General features: G+C 39.0%; 1 protein-coding gene across 5 annotated transcripts in view; it reads left to right on the plus strand.

The window, feature by feature from the left end:
- Positions 1 to 2,549: 2,549 nt before the first annotated feature.
- Positions 2,550 to 17,838, plus strand: part of Stacl (SH3 and cysteine-rich domain-containing protein) — a 53,351-nt gene continuing 38,062 nt past the window's right edge. For 2 of the 5 annotated variants that reach the window (XM_089072946.1, XM_089072949.1), the window contains exon 1: positions 2,551 to 3,010. The gene's annotated coding sequence lies outside the window, so the exon portion shown is untranslated. Of the gene's footprint in view, positions 3,011 to 10,006; positions 10,026 to 17,838 lie in introns of those variants that run through there. The other 3 variants (XM_089072950.1, XM_089072948.1, XM_089072947.1) reach the window with 3 other exon arrangements.

Here is a 17,838-nt window from a genome sequence, read left to right on the forward strand (position 1 = left end):
TAACGTAAAAAAAAAAAAAAAAAAAAAAAAAAAAAAAAAAAAAAAAAAAAAAACATTAAAAACGAATCTTTGCATCAGGGGAATAAAAGTTCTCGCGAAGGAATATCTGTTAATCATTAATTATTTAGCGAGTTAAGCCTCGAGAGAGAGAGACGTCACACAATCCCGCTCCTTTTATTCCAAATTAATAATCCCTTTGTTTAAATTCAATCCATCTCTTTTCACACAGATGGCTTTGCTAACATCGAAGTAAATCGAGATAGATAATTTCGAGTGTCTCTCGCACCTCTCTGCACATATATATATATATATATATTTTTTTTTTTGTTTTCCAGAGAGATACCGTTACAATAGCGGTGTTACTAGTTGCACGCGCCGCGCTGCAGTGCGTGTGTGGAGTGCACTCGAGACTACTATTTCATCGTCAAACGTCAAAACGACGGGATTTTTTTGTCTTTCTCGTTTTTCCTCTTGCGTGCGTGCAGGCGACAACTCGGTCCTTAATACGAGCGCACTCGAAACTGCGTCGTCGGAATGCCGCACTCGATGATCCGTCCCCGCGGGCGGACGGAAACGGCCGCGCGCGTATCAAAATCGCTTTAAAGCTAGATTAATCTCTCGTTCCGCACAAATTAAGCCCTTGGCACTCAACGAACCATCTCCCCGCGAGCAGACGCGCGCGAGTGTAACAAATTGCGTAGCGACACGTGTTTGACGTATGCTCGCGCTAAAGAGAAGAGTATATTCAGTCGCTAATATAAATTGAGAAGTGAAAAGTGTTTACCGGGAGGGCTAATAAAAGACCGTTAAATTTCCGTTAATTCATCGTAGCGAATCGCAAGTGGAATCGAACACGCGAACACTCGACACAATTTATTAATACAGTAATAATTGTGACAAACAATATATTTTTTTATAATCGCGACTACGTAAAATATAATATAAATAGGAAGGCGTATAAGAGTCGAGCGTGGTCGTGCTAAATAAATTTTTATATGAATAAATTGTTAAATATAAAATACGTGATTATTTAAGTTCATATATAAAACGCAAAATAACAAATTATATGTCTCCCTATTTATATTTGTGAGTTTTGACATTTTACAAAGTCCGTTATTGTTTTTATTTATCATTTATAAATATAATATATAGCTATATCATATCACAATATCGTTATAAGCAATATTAGTTATATCAATATATATTCATATATACGTTTGCTAGCTATTTCCTCTCCTGAGCACTAAATCGCGATTAGAATTAATCAGCTATATACATCGTAAAAAATTAATCGCAATGACTATTGGGGAATCGTGCGGTGTCATCCTTAAATGATAATAATTATAGCGAGAGTGTACATGCGATGTAATTTCGTCGCAATCGATCGCCTGTATCTCCTTTAGCTTGAGATCCGAGGCCTTTGCTTCCGCAAGGCTTTGGCGAGCAAGTGAGCGAGTTAAAATTGCGTCGGGTGTATGAGGGTGGCCATATGAGCGAACAGCTCGTCTGACCTTTCTAAAATTCTGCTCGAGTGTAACTTATCTGATTACGGATAATCGATCAATTGATCTCGAACGCGAACTGCCAATGAAAGCGATTAGTAATTACGAGACGAGAGACCTGGCAGTTGCTCGTCAATCAGACCTGCCACTTTTTGATTACGGCCGATTGTTTGAGGTTCGTTTGTCCGACGACGAAATAACCCTCGGCGATTTGTGACGTTTGTAAAATCAACCGTATCTCAGAGCGATGGCGCTGATTCGCATACGTATTTGTGCGCCGTGTCGTTGGATATTTGAAGCGCGCTCGTTTTTGAGAGAAACGAGAGAGAGGGCAAAATATAATACATAATAATAATATTCACACATTATCGCGACGCGTATAATACGGTATATAAATACCGTAGCGGATATAATTCAATCTACAAACGTGTAAAACGCGCATAAATGGAAATCGATTTATTCGAATAAAACCGTAAGCGCGATCGTATTTTCATTATCGTATAATTCTCGAGAACGTTTATCGCGTTGTATTCGCATTGGAATAAATTTCACACCTCATACGATTCCACCCTCTCCGTTCCGTACGTTCGCGCACCAAGATTCGACCTTTCAACCAGATCTCCCCTTCGAACATCCATTTCTTCGGGAGAACCCCCCCCCCCTCCTTCCGGTTGTTCGTTGTCGTCGCGCTATTATTGCAAATTATATAACACGCGTATCATCCCTTATTATTCCGGTTTTCCGGCTCACCGGTTGCTTATCCGCCAAAGCAAGTTCCAGTTATCAGTTCACTCCACCGTATGTGTGTGTGTGTGTGTGTGTGTGTGTGTGTGTGTGTGTGTGTGTGTGTGTGTGTGTGTGTGTGTGTGTGTGTGTGTGTGTGTGTGTGTGTGTGTGTGTGTGTGTGTGTGTGTGTGTGTGTGCCTCTCGTCCTCTCTCTCTCTCTCTCTCTCTCTCTCTCTCTCTCTCTCTCTCTCTCTCTCTCTCTCTCGTTCTCTCTCGCCCCGATCTCTCGCATACCGGGTCGCGGGCCACGGCGGAGAGAGCGCCCAGTAGAAAGAGTCAGTGCTGCGCGGGCCTTCGTGGCGCGAGGACGTGTCCCCGGTGCCGGTGGGGAACATCAAGTGTGTCCGTGCGTGCGTGCACGCGTACGTGCGTGCGTGCGTGCATGCGTGCCTCTCGCGATCCGGCCTTTTATCTCTCCTCATCTCTCTCCCCGTTTCTCTCGCGCCCCGCGTCATTATCGATTGTCGCGCCCCGAGTGCGTGCCCCCGCTGTAAATCCCCCCCCCGTGGAACTTGAGAAACTTGAGGAATACTTGGGGAACTCGTGCCCTCTCCCTCTCCCTTTCCCGTGTCGCGCGAACATTTAATTCCGCGTGTACGCGTGCCCGTTTTCTCGTCCCGTTTGTATACTTTTTTTCTTTCCCTCCTCGTTTCCCGCGAACTTTGAAACGCGCTGGGCAGATAATCGTCCGGATAATAATGCGAGCCGTGATTATGCATCGGGTAAGTTGTAAATATGTAGATAAAGAGATTGTTAATGAAATATATCGCGGAGATAGAGTTTGCCCCGGCGCACCTTTTTTATTTTCTCTCGAAGATGACGTTACATGCGTGCAAGTGTTACTTTTAAAGTAGGTACACGTGCGGATTTCTTATTAATGACAAAATAAAATTCAAGATATTCTCTTCGTGATTATCTTTCCTAAAACTATTTATCCTTGATGTAATTTGCTGTAAATATCAAGAAAAAAAAAAGATATACACTTCGACTTTCTATTTAAGCTGTCTGCAAAGCTATTCCTGAAATGCAGTTACAGAAGTATATATATTCAAGATTAAAAAGAAACAAAAGAAAAGTACGAAAGGTAAACTGCAAATAGAAAATCAGAGATCAGAAGGCTGAGTATTATAATATTAGAAAAGTGTGTAATGATGTTTCCCTATCTTCTCCATTTTCTTACGATGGATTCATGCGGTCTCCAAGGAAACCAGTACCAAAGCAGAAACCCTCTCGATATTGTTGATACTGACGTAGTGAATCATAAGTTCAACTTTAGACTTTGTTCGTGCAACGGGTATCACATAAATTAATATTTCAAAGTGGAACGAGAGGGAAGACTTACCGATGCCGTGCACGTAACGTGAGAATACACGGCACATCGTGGTTTTCCCATCGTCTTCAAACAGATAAACAAAGTGTACCAAAGAGAGAATCACAGACCAAATATCAAGGATTTTTATTAACTCTCGTATCTACCGCGAAGATACTTTCATACAATTTTTCGAGCAAACAACCCAACTTTAAATCTCGATGTAATTCTCAGCTCGCAACTAAGTAACTATTAATTAAATAATCAAGCAAACTTAATGTGTACTGGAATATGCAATTAACCTTCAAAAAAAATGTAATCGATTTATTATCGATTCTCTTGCTTAGATCTCAGAAATATATATATGTGAATAAAATTATTTAGAAGAGAAGAATTTGTATTCATTCTATGAAGCAAAACTAATTTCTTTCCCGAGGGCGACATTCATAACTCGACTTTTTTAATTGACCAGTAACATTTTTAATTTGTAGTAACATGATATTTTTTTTTTTATTTTGTGTGAAACACAAGTGTTAATTAGTTTTACAATTTATTCATATTTATAACTGTAACTGTGAAAGGAACTATGATGTAGTCGAAACAAATTCGGTGGACGGTGCGCGCGAATGACGCTCACAGTTTATATATTAAAATATCCCCTGGCGAATCATCAAAATGAATAGAATGGAGCTCATCTGAAGCAAACATATAATATACGCCATGTTACATGACGTAACAGACATATCAAACTACGCGTATTTCTGTCGAAATATCGCGATACACTGAAATAACAATAGAAAACATTGAAATATATTTTATTAAAAAATCCAACAAATCGACTTTAACTTGAGAAGATACGATTGTTGTAAGATATATACATACAAAAAAATATCTTTGTGCTATTAACTATTAATACTTTGACCTTTTTCATATTTACAGACGTGTGTCGAATAAATAAATCCCATGGGAGATTACGAATTCATTGGCTGAATTCTCGCTGGATAATAACAAAATAAAGTCCCGTCCCAGCTTACATGTTACATTGTATTCTATGCAAACTTTTCTCATTTTTTTCTCCCCTCCGTATAGAAAAGCTATTTATCGATAAAATAGAAAAAAGATAGCGATCTCATATTAAAAGATAAATTAAGATAAAATTTGTTCATAAGATTTCATTTTCAAAAAAATGCGTTTGCAAAAAAATGCGAAATCAAAAAGTCAATATCTTTTTTCTTTCCAATCCCTGGACAATGTTTAATTATATCGTGACATAAACGTATACCAATAGCGAGTATAGAAGTATAAAAGTTTAAAAAGATTCAACATTCCATTTTACAAAGGGATTGAATAAAAAAATTTTAATTTCGATCAAAAATAAAATATTCCAGTAATATCTCAAGAGATTTCTTATTTAAATAAAATATTATATTTTTATTCGTCTAACGAAAAGATAAAAGCGACGCTAAGTCGAATTTTTTAATAATAATAATAATAATAATAATAATAATAATAATAATAATACCATCGAAAGTTATGCGCGCTTTGCACAAAGGGAACAAAGGGAACTATTCTTACTAGAATATTATTTTCCGCCTTAATTTTCTCGAAAACAGAGCTCACGAGAAATTTTGCCGCTGGCGATTTTGCTGTTGTACCTAACATCACCCCTCGGTTGTACCATCGATAACAGAGCTTATGTCTATAAGGCCGTTTTTGTTCGCGACCACGAAGCGGACTATCGCTTCATCTTCCCCGATGCACTTACACTCGACGATTCGCGCCACGTGTCCGAACATTTTTATGCCCGTCGAGTGCCCGACGGTACATCATTGATGAGCCGTTCTCATAAGTGGCGTCTACCGTTATACGGCGCAATTCAATAATTCATCAACCTGTCTAGATAAAGTCCGGAAAGGAATATCAAGTTGCAGCAAATCATCCCTTTGGTGCAAGGGGTCATGAATCAAGGGATATTAAACCTCTCCCGCCCCCCCCCTCCCCCCCGTGATGGATGCAATCTTAATGAGGCGTTTCAGATTTATTGACGACCACAGACGACTCGCCGTACTTCGAAAATAGCTGTCAAAAGTTCTAATATCGTTCGGTATGAAAAGTAAATCCGTCTCGAAGGAGTCGTCGAGGATAAAATGAGACGAGACGTCTCCCGTTTTTCGACGTCGGTTTTTCCGCGCGCGGTTATTTCGGGAGTACGACGGGAAAAATTTTAATTTTTCTCCACCGCGTAAAAGGAAACGCACGGTAAGCTGTACTTTACGTTAAATAAATCACTTCGTATATCTCACTTTATTTCTCTCGGGAGAGGAAAAGAATGTGCCTCGCGCCGCCGTATCATTCAGAATCATCCATATCATTCATGAATTTAGACGGAGACGAATATCTCGCGGGAGGGAGAAATCATCCCTCTAAGGAATATATCCGCAGCTAAAAGTAATTCAAGATCCACTCGCACACGTTCTTTGCCACGGAAGCAGGGCATGTTTCTCGAGAAAGCAATTCCGTTCTTTATAAGTGCTCCTCGCCTTTCCTCGAGCCCGATGTGTGAAAGACAAAGTCTGGCTTTGCCTTGCCCACCTATCCACCCCTCAATGAGCAGCGCGCCGGTAAAGTGGTTCTCACGGCCCGCTATCGGATGTCGTTCCATTTCCCGAACCACCCTCTCGGGAACGTCCGCCGGTCGGACATTACACCCGTTAAAATAGCCTTCTTGTGTTTCGTACGCCGCCGTGCTGTTTTCCTCGATTTTCCCGCGTAACCGAGATTCCCGCGTTATCGCCCATAAATCCTCGTAGCGCGCGTAATTTTATGAGAGAAGCAGCCACCGTTCCCTCATCCCCTCGTAAGCTCATTCAGGTACATTGCTCTTGCGAGAGTGCTTCCTTATTTCGTAACATATATCGCCGGTAAATCGTGTACTCCACGATTATGGCATTGAACTTCATGTTTACGTTCCGGTAACGTAGACACGAATTACGCGAGGCTTAATACATATAATATTTTTATATGTTCTTTTTTTTTTTAAATTATATCCTCCGAGTGCGTCCAATTCGTCATGTATATTTCCTGTTCATAAATTCCCCATATTTCTCCGCTAACTGAGATCGATGGAAGTGCTGTCTGGCAGTGACAAAAGCGGAAACTAACCAAAGCGATAGATTCAAATGGATTATCGTATATTTTATCTTCATGTATTTTACATAACGTGAATCTCTAGAACGACGTAAACGAAATCTGGAAAGAAAAATGGATGTTGTGGAGTTTAAGCAGTCGTTCGACATTCCGCAATCGAGAGGTAATTCCATGGATGGATTAAAAGAGGTATTAAGTCGAGGTAAAATTGTCCAAGCCAATCGACTTTGCAACGCGATTGAGAGCTCTGCCTTTTTCTTTTTCGCTTATTAAATTATATTCGATTACAAATGGCCTCGTGACGGTTCTTCTATCCGAAGTAATGCGAGCGAGAACGCGATACAGAGGCCATTTCGCCATTATTTTTCAACGTTCGCGATCTTTTATCGTGAAATGACGAGGGTATCGTCTAATGGAGCGCACTTCTGGGAATTTAGTTGCTTTCGATTAACTTCCGCTGCGTGGGTTTAAGTATATCAGCTGAAAGCCAGTGTCGAAAATCGAAGATGAGAAAATCGATAGAATTGAATTTTCGCGTTCTCCTTTCCTTCTTTCATTGCTGAAATAGGAATCGGGATGAAGCGACTCGACTAATTATTCACGACTAACTGGCACTTAATTAGAGTTGTCCCCAAGGGATTATTTTCAATAATCAAGTACTTTTCAATCAGCCCGCATGGCCCGATATATTTTCGTAAAATTTTAATTAAAATTACTGACGCAAATTGTTCGCCAATGTACCGCAGTTCTTACAAAACCGATAAAAATTCAATTATTCACCCTTAAAGTATGTAGATGTCATTTTCAGAGGAAAATAATTGATTGATCCGTTCCAAATACAGTGGAGCATTACTCTTGTATATTTCAATCTTTCATCCAAATCCATGAAACAAACCGGTAACAAACTGATTAAAATTTGACAGGCTAATTTATATCTGTCCTCTTAATCATGTAGGTCACGCGGCGCTCGTGCGACGGCTACGATTTTCAAGACGCGTTTAACTGATGTGCAAAGGCGATTTGTCGCGCCTTATACGTTATGTTCGGGGGGTATTCGATCGAACGGGAAAATATATGTTCAATTTATGCACGTGTTTCGTGTCCCCGTGGCGCACGAAAGAAGAAGTAATCTCGTTCCGCGCGCTCAGACAGTCCACGGGGGGGGGGGGGGGGGGAGAGGGGTGGATACCTGGGGTAATTCAACCGCGACGAGCGGAACCGTCATGCAAATGCGATACAAATTGAAGCGGGATTACGTACGTGCGGCGTTTTCGGCGTGAGAAACGACGACGCGAGAGGGCTGACCTTTTCATACCTCCCTGACTCGATTCCAATGCGCGCTTCATTCCCTGGCATTGGGCGCACGTTCGCGCTTTTTCAAGTTTATTCTTGCCAGCGACTGCTCGACTGCTATACCACCTCGCTAGCGACTTTATCGCGATCAGCTGCGTCAGATCCATCAAGATCCCGAGATACGCGTAGATCGTTACGTGCGTCACGCCGAGTATCGTTTTATTTTCACGCCGGATCGTCGCCACTCCCTCGGCTTACAACCCCCCCCCCGGTCGGGATTGATCCCCCGCCGCACGGTGTGTGAGTGCGATCCGAAAGATTTGAAGGGATTTACCTGCGGGCTACGAATCTGCATACTAAAATTCCGGGATGCGAAACGAAATTTTATGACAAAAAAAAAGGGACAAACCTTTATTCATGCCTATATGTAATAAATTAAAATTCCCCAGTTTCCTCGAACAACATTTGTCCTTCCGCAATATTCTTCCCCTCGGGCTTATCGTAGCGATATCGAACAAGCTTTGCGTTCATATCACACGAGAAATAATATATACTTTCCTTGAATTATTATTTAATAATGTTTGTAAGTTATGAACCTGAATATTTATATATGAAAATTTCAAAAATCTTATTTATAAAAATGTTAAACGCGTTCGCTTTCGATGTGAAACTATTTGCAATTTAGTTCATCAGTCGATTTAAGCATCTGGGGACACTATAGCTTTTTAGACATTTAAAAGACATTCAAAAGGATATCCTTTAAACAAGTTATATTTTGTAAAATGTTTGTTTGCAATAATAAATAATACAGCTAGGATGTTTATTTCAATTATAAAAATATTAATTTATAAAACATTCTTCTTAAGTATTTGGCGCCGTTTTTAGAGCAGGTTCAGTTTTTCATGAAACCCCTATCTGTAATACGCATGCACAACTCGACTTTATGATTCTTAATGGCTCGAAACTAGCTCGGTAAACAACGTCGAGAGAATTAACGTTGATATGCGTGATATGTGACTGAGATACATGATGCAAGAGCACCATATAGAAACCCACCGGCTGACATTCTTGGCATTCTCGCCGCTTGTAATTGCAAATTGTGGCATAGATTATCATTGCAAAGGGCGACTGCCTTCGTTCTTCCTCCTTCTTCAAGGAAACCCTCGGAATGTACCCTTAATACTCGATATCAAATTACAACATTATGTACTTTTGATATGTACTTATGACTTTTCGAAGGAGCATCCGATGATAATCCTAACTATTTGACAAGAGAGAATGTCAGGAATAGCATCGAGATTGTAAATATCTAGTTGATTTAATATCTGAATTATTCGATTACTAAATTCCGATATCTGGATAATTCCGGATATAATATCTGAAGAGTTCAAACCTGCGAGTTCAATTAAATCGAGTTAATCACAATAGAAATTTTACCTAAAATCAATTGCATTACAATTCCATTATCAAAATTCATGGAAATTTTATACGATAGAATTCTGAAATAACAAAGAGTTTCGTAGTCACGCAATAAGAATAAATTCGTAAATAACTTAAAATCACGAGAGAATTTCAGCAATTGGATAATTTGTTTCAGACACATTGAATAGTGGTAATCCGGAGAGAATATTTACAATCCGAACTTTCAAGATATATATTCGACCGGCAGAAAGATTGAGATACTTTTTATTCAGCAGGTAATTTCTATGGATTTATTTTCATATAAATCAAAGAGAGATTATGCATAAAATTCTTTTTCTATAAATATTTGATTTTGCGAGTAAGGCATTACCCGGAGAATTCAACATGTTAAGATCAAAAAGTATGGATTTTTGGGCATATCCTTACCTTTTCCCGCAATCGTACCGAACAAGTATGTTCGCTCATTTCCATTTACAATGTCCTTCCTACGTACATTTCGACCAGAAAACGCGACTTAAAATCTCCGGAGGTGCAGCGCTCGAAAAGTCGAGAAAATCGTCGAGAAGGTAATTCAGTCCGGCACACTTTTGACGACAATGGTAACGACATTTCCGTTTCTTTCGCCGAAAGGCAAGCTTCGTTGGTTGGTTGGTTACGGTAATTTCATGCATATCGGAAGCGAGCCCAATGCCCCCTCCCCCCCCCCCTTCGTCACGTCGAAGCGGCGACGAGAATAATTCCAGAAGTATATTTCGAGTCGGAGGCGAAGCTAGGCGTAGAATTTCGCTACAATGTGAATGGAAGTCACCTTTCGAGGCTGGCGCGCCTTGCTAGACGTGTAGCAATAAAAGTGAGTCGAACCGTGCGCAGTTGTTTGCAATCCTCGCTAACGCGTTTCTGAAGTGCACCACTCGCGGAAGAGCGTCTAATTGAGCATGAAGCTTTTGAGTTCTATCTGGCTTTCGCTTTTTGTGAAAGTATAGCGCGCGCCACTCAGCGAAATCAGAACCGAGGCAACTTAATTTGATATTTTACGTCCGAGAAATTTATTAGGCTTCCTTGGGAAAATACGAAGCCATTTATCCACGTTTAACAAACAAACTTGAAAATCGTGATTCATTACGGCAGGCCATATATTAAGTTAAAATAATGGGTATTCAATAAATGCTCCAACGACAGTTGACAGAGAGTTGGAGAGTTTAAATATTAATATAACAAATGGACAATTATGTCGAAGTTGAAAATATCACGTTTAAATCACCTCTCGCTTGTCACGCAAGACTTTACTGCAATGTTTATCTTCTACAAATACGCGATGTATCAAACGTCCCATAAAACGTATGACTTATCAGTCTTGGCTTATGCCGCCGATTTCGAAGCTCAATGGCTCCACTCCAAGTCCGATTATTTTTTTTTTTTTCTTTTCCCGCAACAATACCATCCAGTTTGTTTAGCGGCGAAGTATAATCCGAGCCAGTAGAAATTTCACCGGGAGGAAATTTCTGCGTGCATGCTCCTCTGTTTCACGGCGTTTCTCTCCGTCCGGTCCAGACAGTATTGTGTGGTCGGTCGCTTTCGCGAAAATATCGCGCCACCCAATATACGTCGCGCGAAGCCAGAAAGCTTTTCTTAGCCGCCGGTCACTGACAAGAAACGACCGCCGGCCCGCGAAAGCTCCTGCATTTCCACATGGCGGAAAAGACGCCTCGGTGTCTGTACGTATCCATATCGTCGACGCCGATATCGTTTTCGTGCGAGACTATTCGCCGCACGTGGCATCAAAATTTTTTGATATTCGACGCTCGAGCGGCTCGAGCCGGTCGAGCGACCGTCGTGTTGTATTTTCGGAATCGGCGCCCGCTGAAGCGTGCACGAGGCGTGCGATATCGTCGGCGGTAGGAATAAATAACGTGTATTCCACGAAACGCGCCGTTCCACGGCGTTTCCATATTATTGTCCCGACCCGGCGACGCGACGTCTCGCGGCGCCGAGACGTGATGCAATAAAAAATTCTCTATCACGCATCACGCGCGACTCGGGAGTCATTTGAAGCCGCGTCGCGTCGCGTTTTTTGGCCCATTCTCCTCTCTCTCTCTCTCTCTCTCTCTCTCTCTCTCTCTCTCTCTCTCTCTCTCTCTCTCTCTCTCTCTCTCTCTCTCTCTCTCTCTCTCTCTCTCTCTCTTCTGGCGCACGTTTTATTTCAGACGCTACCGAGATATTTTTGTCGATCGCGTGCTCCCCCCTTACTCTCTCTCTCTCTCTCCGCCTCACCGAGGGACCATTTGCCTACTCTTACACACGCGAGAATAGTCAGAACTACACGCCTACAAGTTATCTGATCGTTACGATTAATTGTAAGTTGAGAAATTTCAGGCTCGGAGGAAAGGATAATTTATCCGAACGATTTATCCCTCTCCCTCCCTCCCTCCCTCTCTCTCTCTCTCTCTCTCTCTCTCTCTCTCTCTCTCCCTCTCTCCCTCTCTCTCTATTAATAAAGCATATAAATTCTAGCAAACAAAGAGAGTGTTTCGAAGCGAGAAAAATAATTTCTGATAAAATAATAGCTTTTTTATCGTCACTGTCCTTACTCGTTCACCTGGCGATGTTATCGACCCTTTGTGCAAACGTCATAAATGTACCAAAATCACAAACCTATTTTCAACCGTGGCATCGAAACCAAGTTTTTATCGATTTTTCATTTAACTTTATATCATTCAATCGCCTCCGTAGAACAGAAATACACGACGTTGTCATTGTAAGTCAAGTCCGTAAGAAATACCTAGGGAGCCTAATCAGATTTCCTGTCGAGATATTACAGAATTATTGGAAATCCCGAATGGAGTCCCGAAGCGAAACGAGGTGCCAGCCAAAGATGATGTTCAATTAATTGGGTTCGCGACCATAGTTATCGGCTACGATCTTTCTGCTCCATGCCCATAAAAAAAAGAATCTCAGCAAAAGTGAGAAGACCAGATATCTCCTCCATTTTAAAACGCGACTCTATTCACATGCCGCGCTTCTTATTTAAAATAGGGCAGATGCGGTAATTAAGGACGCTTGTGGCAGCATTTATTTATAATTAGATGGAAAATGCAACGTCACGGGAACAACGTTTTTTAAATGTCACGACACCGCTGCGAAGTACGGCAGTACGAAATGTAATTTAAAATATTAATTGTGCTCTAGAAAATACGCGGGGCGGTATTTGAGACCTGAGAGAATCATCCCGTTTTGTGATTGTCACATTCACGAACCGTCGTGCTTTTGAGTAACTCAGTACAATTAATTACTACACGGATATATAATTGTCTGATTGTGGCCACGGCGAACATATGATCGTATATTTCGCTAATAGTATTATTTCTACAAAGATATTAGATGTCGAATGTTTTATCACTTTAGATACCTCGAATTATTCGAAACGCAATTCTATTTTTCTTCCACGAAAATTTTAACGCTTATTTTACCCAAAATTCTTCACGTACTTTACACAATAACCTTGGCATTTAAACTTTAATCATTCTACAGTTAAAAAAAAGTATCATATTTTATTTAAAATTAATTAAATGTGGACTTGTAACTTTCTTAAGCTGAATTCCTCGCTTTTAAATCGCCATCAATGAGGACGTCGCTAGCCTCTGACATTTCTCTTAAAAGGAACATCAATTTCAGGAGAATCGGAGAATTTCAAAGAGGACCGGTGAGATAAAAATCTAGGGCACCTGATGTACGCGGAAACGAGAATGATATTTAATAATTAATGCTCTGTACTCGCGCACGACGGGGGCGCATCTATTCTGAAAGGTGAGGATTGAAAGGCGTTTTGAAAGTCTAGAATGTAACAGCAAAAGATGGTTATTGAAACGCCGTTACTCTGGCAACACTCCAATTCCAGAGGAAGCATCGGGAAACGCTTTCTGTGGATATACATCGTTTCACACTCCACTCGACCCAATAATTACGCCAAGTTCGTGGATTCCCAAACTGTCTCCTCATTCTCCCCCTCCCTCGTCTCTCTCTCTCTCTCTTTCTCTCTCTGTGTCCACGATGTTCCGTCATGCGATGGAAACTCGCGAAATAGCTTGTTGCTTCGATCGTTCGCTCCGACGTCATTTCGAGCCGATCGATGAGGTTTGTATTCGATGCTTTCGAGTAAGCCCCTTTTGTCCCTTGCAATTCTACTCGAAGTTACGCTTAAGCGAAACAACAATATAAATGATAATTCCTTTATTTAAAAAAAAAAATAAAACAAAAGGGTACACTCAACATAAGATCCACTTCGTCCTAGCACCTTTTTATTTGCTTTCTATTAAAGCGAAAATTCTAAAAGTGCATGTCATGCCAAAACAATTACGCGGGACGATTGCAATAATTAATATACATTACCGTAATGTATTTCAAATTTTACTCCTGCTGACTCATATTTTCATTATGCCCAACGTCTCGTTTATTTACTTAACCATTAATATAAGTGACATTTTTCATATGTCGCAAAGACAATCAGAAAAATTATTTTATCCGGCCTTTCATGGTCTTTAAAAAAACGTAAGCAATTAAAGTAAGAATAAACCATTGTAATAATGTATAAGTTAAACAGCTGCCGAAAATTTTCCTCGATAATACGATCGATCTGTTATATTTCAATTTTCTCTTTAAAGAATCTCTTGAATTTCCTTCGTGTGTCTTTGGATTTTCGTGCCAGCTGAAAGCAAGGGGATAGCGTGTGCATCAACAAAGTTTCACGTCGTTAATGAGACAGTCTGCAAACACTCGGTGAGCTCTTTCCCTAAGTTTAACATCATAAATATAACATTTAGAAGAGCACTCAGGTGCAAATAATCACGTGAAATTTGTGTCCCGAAGAATTATAACAAGTCCTCGGAAGATGTATTTACATTGCTCCTAACGAGTGTCGTTTAAAGCGGAGCCAGTGTCCCGTTATGCAGTCATCGCGCTCCTCCGGTCGCTTCCACAATCAGCGAACTAACTTCCGAAGGCTGTCTTTTTTCTTCGACCCTTTCGCATAATTACATTTCAAGAAGCTTATAATACGCGCCGACGCGATAAAAAAAGAAAAGAGATCGAGCCCGCGCGCGCAGCGAATTTTAATATCGGTGTGGTCCCCCGCGATTCATCAGCCTGAATGCAATTTTCTACGTATACATCCTCTCGTAAACGAGATCTGCGTACGTCTCGTGCACGTTTCACGCGAAAGCTCTAAGCAATCCCCTACATGAAACTTCTTATCGCGCCGTATTTTATTGTAACAAAGAGCCGGCATGTAAAGTTAACAAAATCCCGTCACAAATTCCATCTAAATAGGTTACAGTCTTTCTATTGTGAGGGACAAAAGGGATGTACGATCTTTATATTTTATAGAAAATTTTCTATTATGCAAAAAAAAAATTCTTTTTCCTATTAAGTAAATCCTTTCAAATTTATTTCTTTCTAATTGTCTATTTCCTTTAAATTTCTTTTTTTTTTTTTTTTTTTCAGAAAATGCAGATGAAGATGACGAATATACTGAAAAACTACTGTAGACCGTTAAAATTTTATATTCGTCGACTTGACTGTTACGTTGAAAAAAGTAATATAACGTAGATTTTTAAGAAAGCTGAAGAAATGAGTTCTAAGAATTCGTAGTATTTTTATATCTTGACTTAGTCTCGAAAAGATTTTATAATATTTACGATGACTTCTTCTGAAATAGTAGGCACTTTTACAATTTGAGAAAGATATGCCATAGCGAGAATGACATAATCCCATTGCGTAACGGGATTTCCGCGCTTTTAACGGTTGAAAAAAAAATGATTTAGTCCACCAGCGCTTAAATGCGGGTCGTGCATTATGACACAAAAATATGATTACCGTCACCGCGCTGCGCGGTCCTTAAAAAAAAAAAAAAAAAAAAACGGAGATATGTATTAATTTATACCAAGAGTGATTTTAAAGTGTCATTAGCGCGGCCGTCCATTATAACGAAATTGTAATTATCTATCCTATATATATATATATATATATATATATATATATATATATATATATATTTTCCACTCGCTTCTCGAGAGAGGCATGAAGTTCGATTTGCCCCCTTCATCCGCATCGATGATCAATACTCAGTTAAAATACAATACAAGCTTTAGATAAATTTGTTCGAAAAAAATGAGAGCACGTGCGCGTTTGAGTTGAATTTTAATTTGAATCGAAAACGCACACGGTATCTACTCTTTGTTTTTCGCACGCACACATTTTCGATTTAAAGTCAATTTTTCCCCATCGTAAATTGCAACGAACATTTTTCCTAATAGTCATTTAAATTTCAGCTTTGAATATGTTCGTGTCCAAATAAAAGTTTCGTTGTAATAAAGTAGAATTGAATAACTTGAAAAAATATCGTATTTTCATCAAAGCTAATTCCATGAAAATCTCCTTTTTAATTAGCTAATTTAAAAGCATATTCATTCGAAACATCAGAATGTTTAAAATATACATTTTTAAACTTTAACATGCTATTTAATATACATGTCCATTCAACACATTGCTAACGAATTGTTAGCTATACTTTGATTGATTTATGTCCTTTTATAAAACTTTCATAAATATAATTTATACTTTGATACACACACACACACACACACACACATATATTATATCAGTGATACGCAATTTTTTTAAATTAAGGGCCATTTTCAAAAATGGGCAAAATAAAATTGCGGGATGCATAATATCTATTTTGATATTATTATCTTAATTTTTTTATTTCCTATTAATAAGACAAAATTCAAAATTAATTATTTTAATAATTATTTTTATACAATTATAAATTAAGATAATTCCTCTTATAAATTCTGGAAACAATGCATACGTTTCTCGACTTTTCTATATGTGTTTCAAATTTTGAAACAGCTGCTTGAAAATTGCTCAACAAAGTTACTTTCATAATGTTTAATTTATGTTGTAATTATAATGTTTCAAAAAATGAAATAAAAATAAAATTGTATAAATTATCTGCAAGATGACCAAGGCTTGCGAACCGCATAATGTTATTATTTTGGCAGTTTGCATGAAATAGAAAATATGGTTTTATATTTTCGGCTACGGAGTCGACGGGTCGCAAAAAAATTCACGAAATACGTTAGTGATGCGAAAATTTGAAAGAATCGATTCTGACATTCGATTTTTTCTTTTTACCGAATTGATTTTTAGAATCGATGCATCGATTACAAAAAAAATTGATTCTTAAGAATCGATTCTCTTAGGCTGACCTGACGCTATGATGCTGAATTTTAGCGTCAAACTAGATCACGTGATCAAAAGTGACCATTCAGATTTTATCATTCTGTTTAATTTTGATCATCTAGTTTGATCCTAAAATCCAGCGTCATAGCGTTTTCAGGTGAAAACGCACTCTTAAAGCTGCTACTTTTTGGAAAAGCGAGAAAAATTTGGTTATGTAATAACGCAAAGAAATTGGAAAAATTAGAAAAATTTCAAAACAATTTAAAAATCTTATTTAATAATAATATGAAATGAGAATCAAAGAATCGATTCTTTAAAGAAGGGAATCGATTCAATAAGAATCAAGATTTAAAAAAAAATCGATTGAAAAATCGATTATTTATTGTTCAGAATAATCGATTTTTCAAGACTCGAAAAAGAATTTCGCATCATCACTATAATGCGTATTTGTGCGTAATATTAAATCTAAATAATTTAATTGAATAGAATCGAAATGGAGCAACGAGAGCAAGAAATAATACCAATTTATGAAATCATGAATATAAATATCTTATGATCTTATAAACTGAATCGTATCATGGACAGAAACGTGTATTTTTATACTTTTTCATATTGGTAATGTGCTGGTAATGCACTATGTATACATTTCTACGAACAACGTAACCGAGTTATCCCAGTACGTGACCATTTGGCCGGGGTGGATTTCCGAGTTATCACGATTGATTGATATGTTTCTTTCGCGAGGCACGTGCATCGGTTCCCACGTCGAAAAGTGCACGTAAACTCTCGCGTGGTTTTATACAGCACGCGATAATCCGTGAATCATGCGAACAGTTTATATTTATACATCGACATATCGCGAGGACACGACGGTCATCCCAGCGGAGTGCGAAAAAATTCATCGAAGTACCTTTAAGGTTTTCTAACGGTGGTCACACATATTTCACGAGATAAATGATCGTATAAGTATATTAAACGTATCTCGCGTTTTACCTTCCAGAAAATATTCATGCCATTTTTAGCACATTTTGAACTTTATGCCACAAATCTTGCACATTATCATATCAGATTCATTGTGCTATTGTGTAAGATATGTGCGCTTATATTTTGGTGCGGAATTTCGAAGTGAAATAAAGGGGG

This window comes from Pogonomyrmex barbatus, unplaced genomic scaffold (genome assembly GCF_055798465.1).
Source record: "Pogonomyrmex barbatus isolate J1 unplaced genomic scaffold, ASM5579846v1 scaffold14, whole genome shotgun sequence".
Classification (NCBI taxonomy): Eukaryota; Metazoa; Arthropoda; class Insecta; order Hymenoptera; family Formicidae; genus Pogonomyrmex; species Pogonomyrmex barbatus.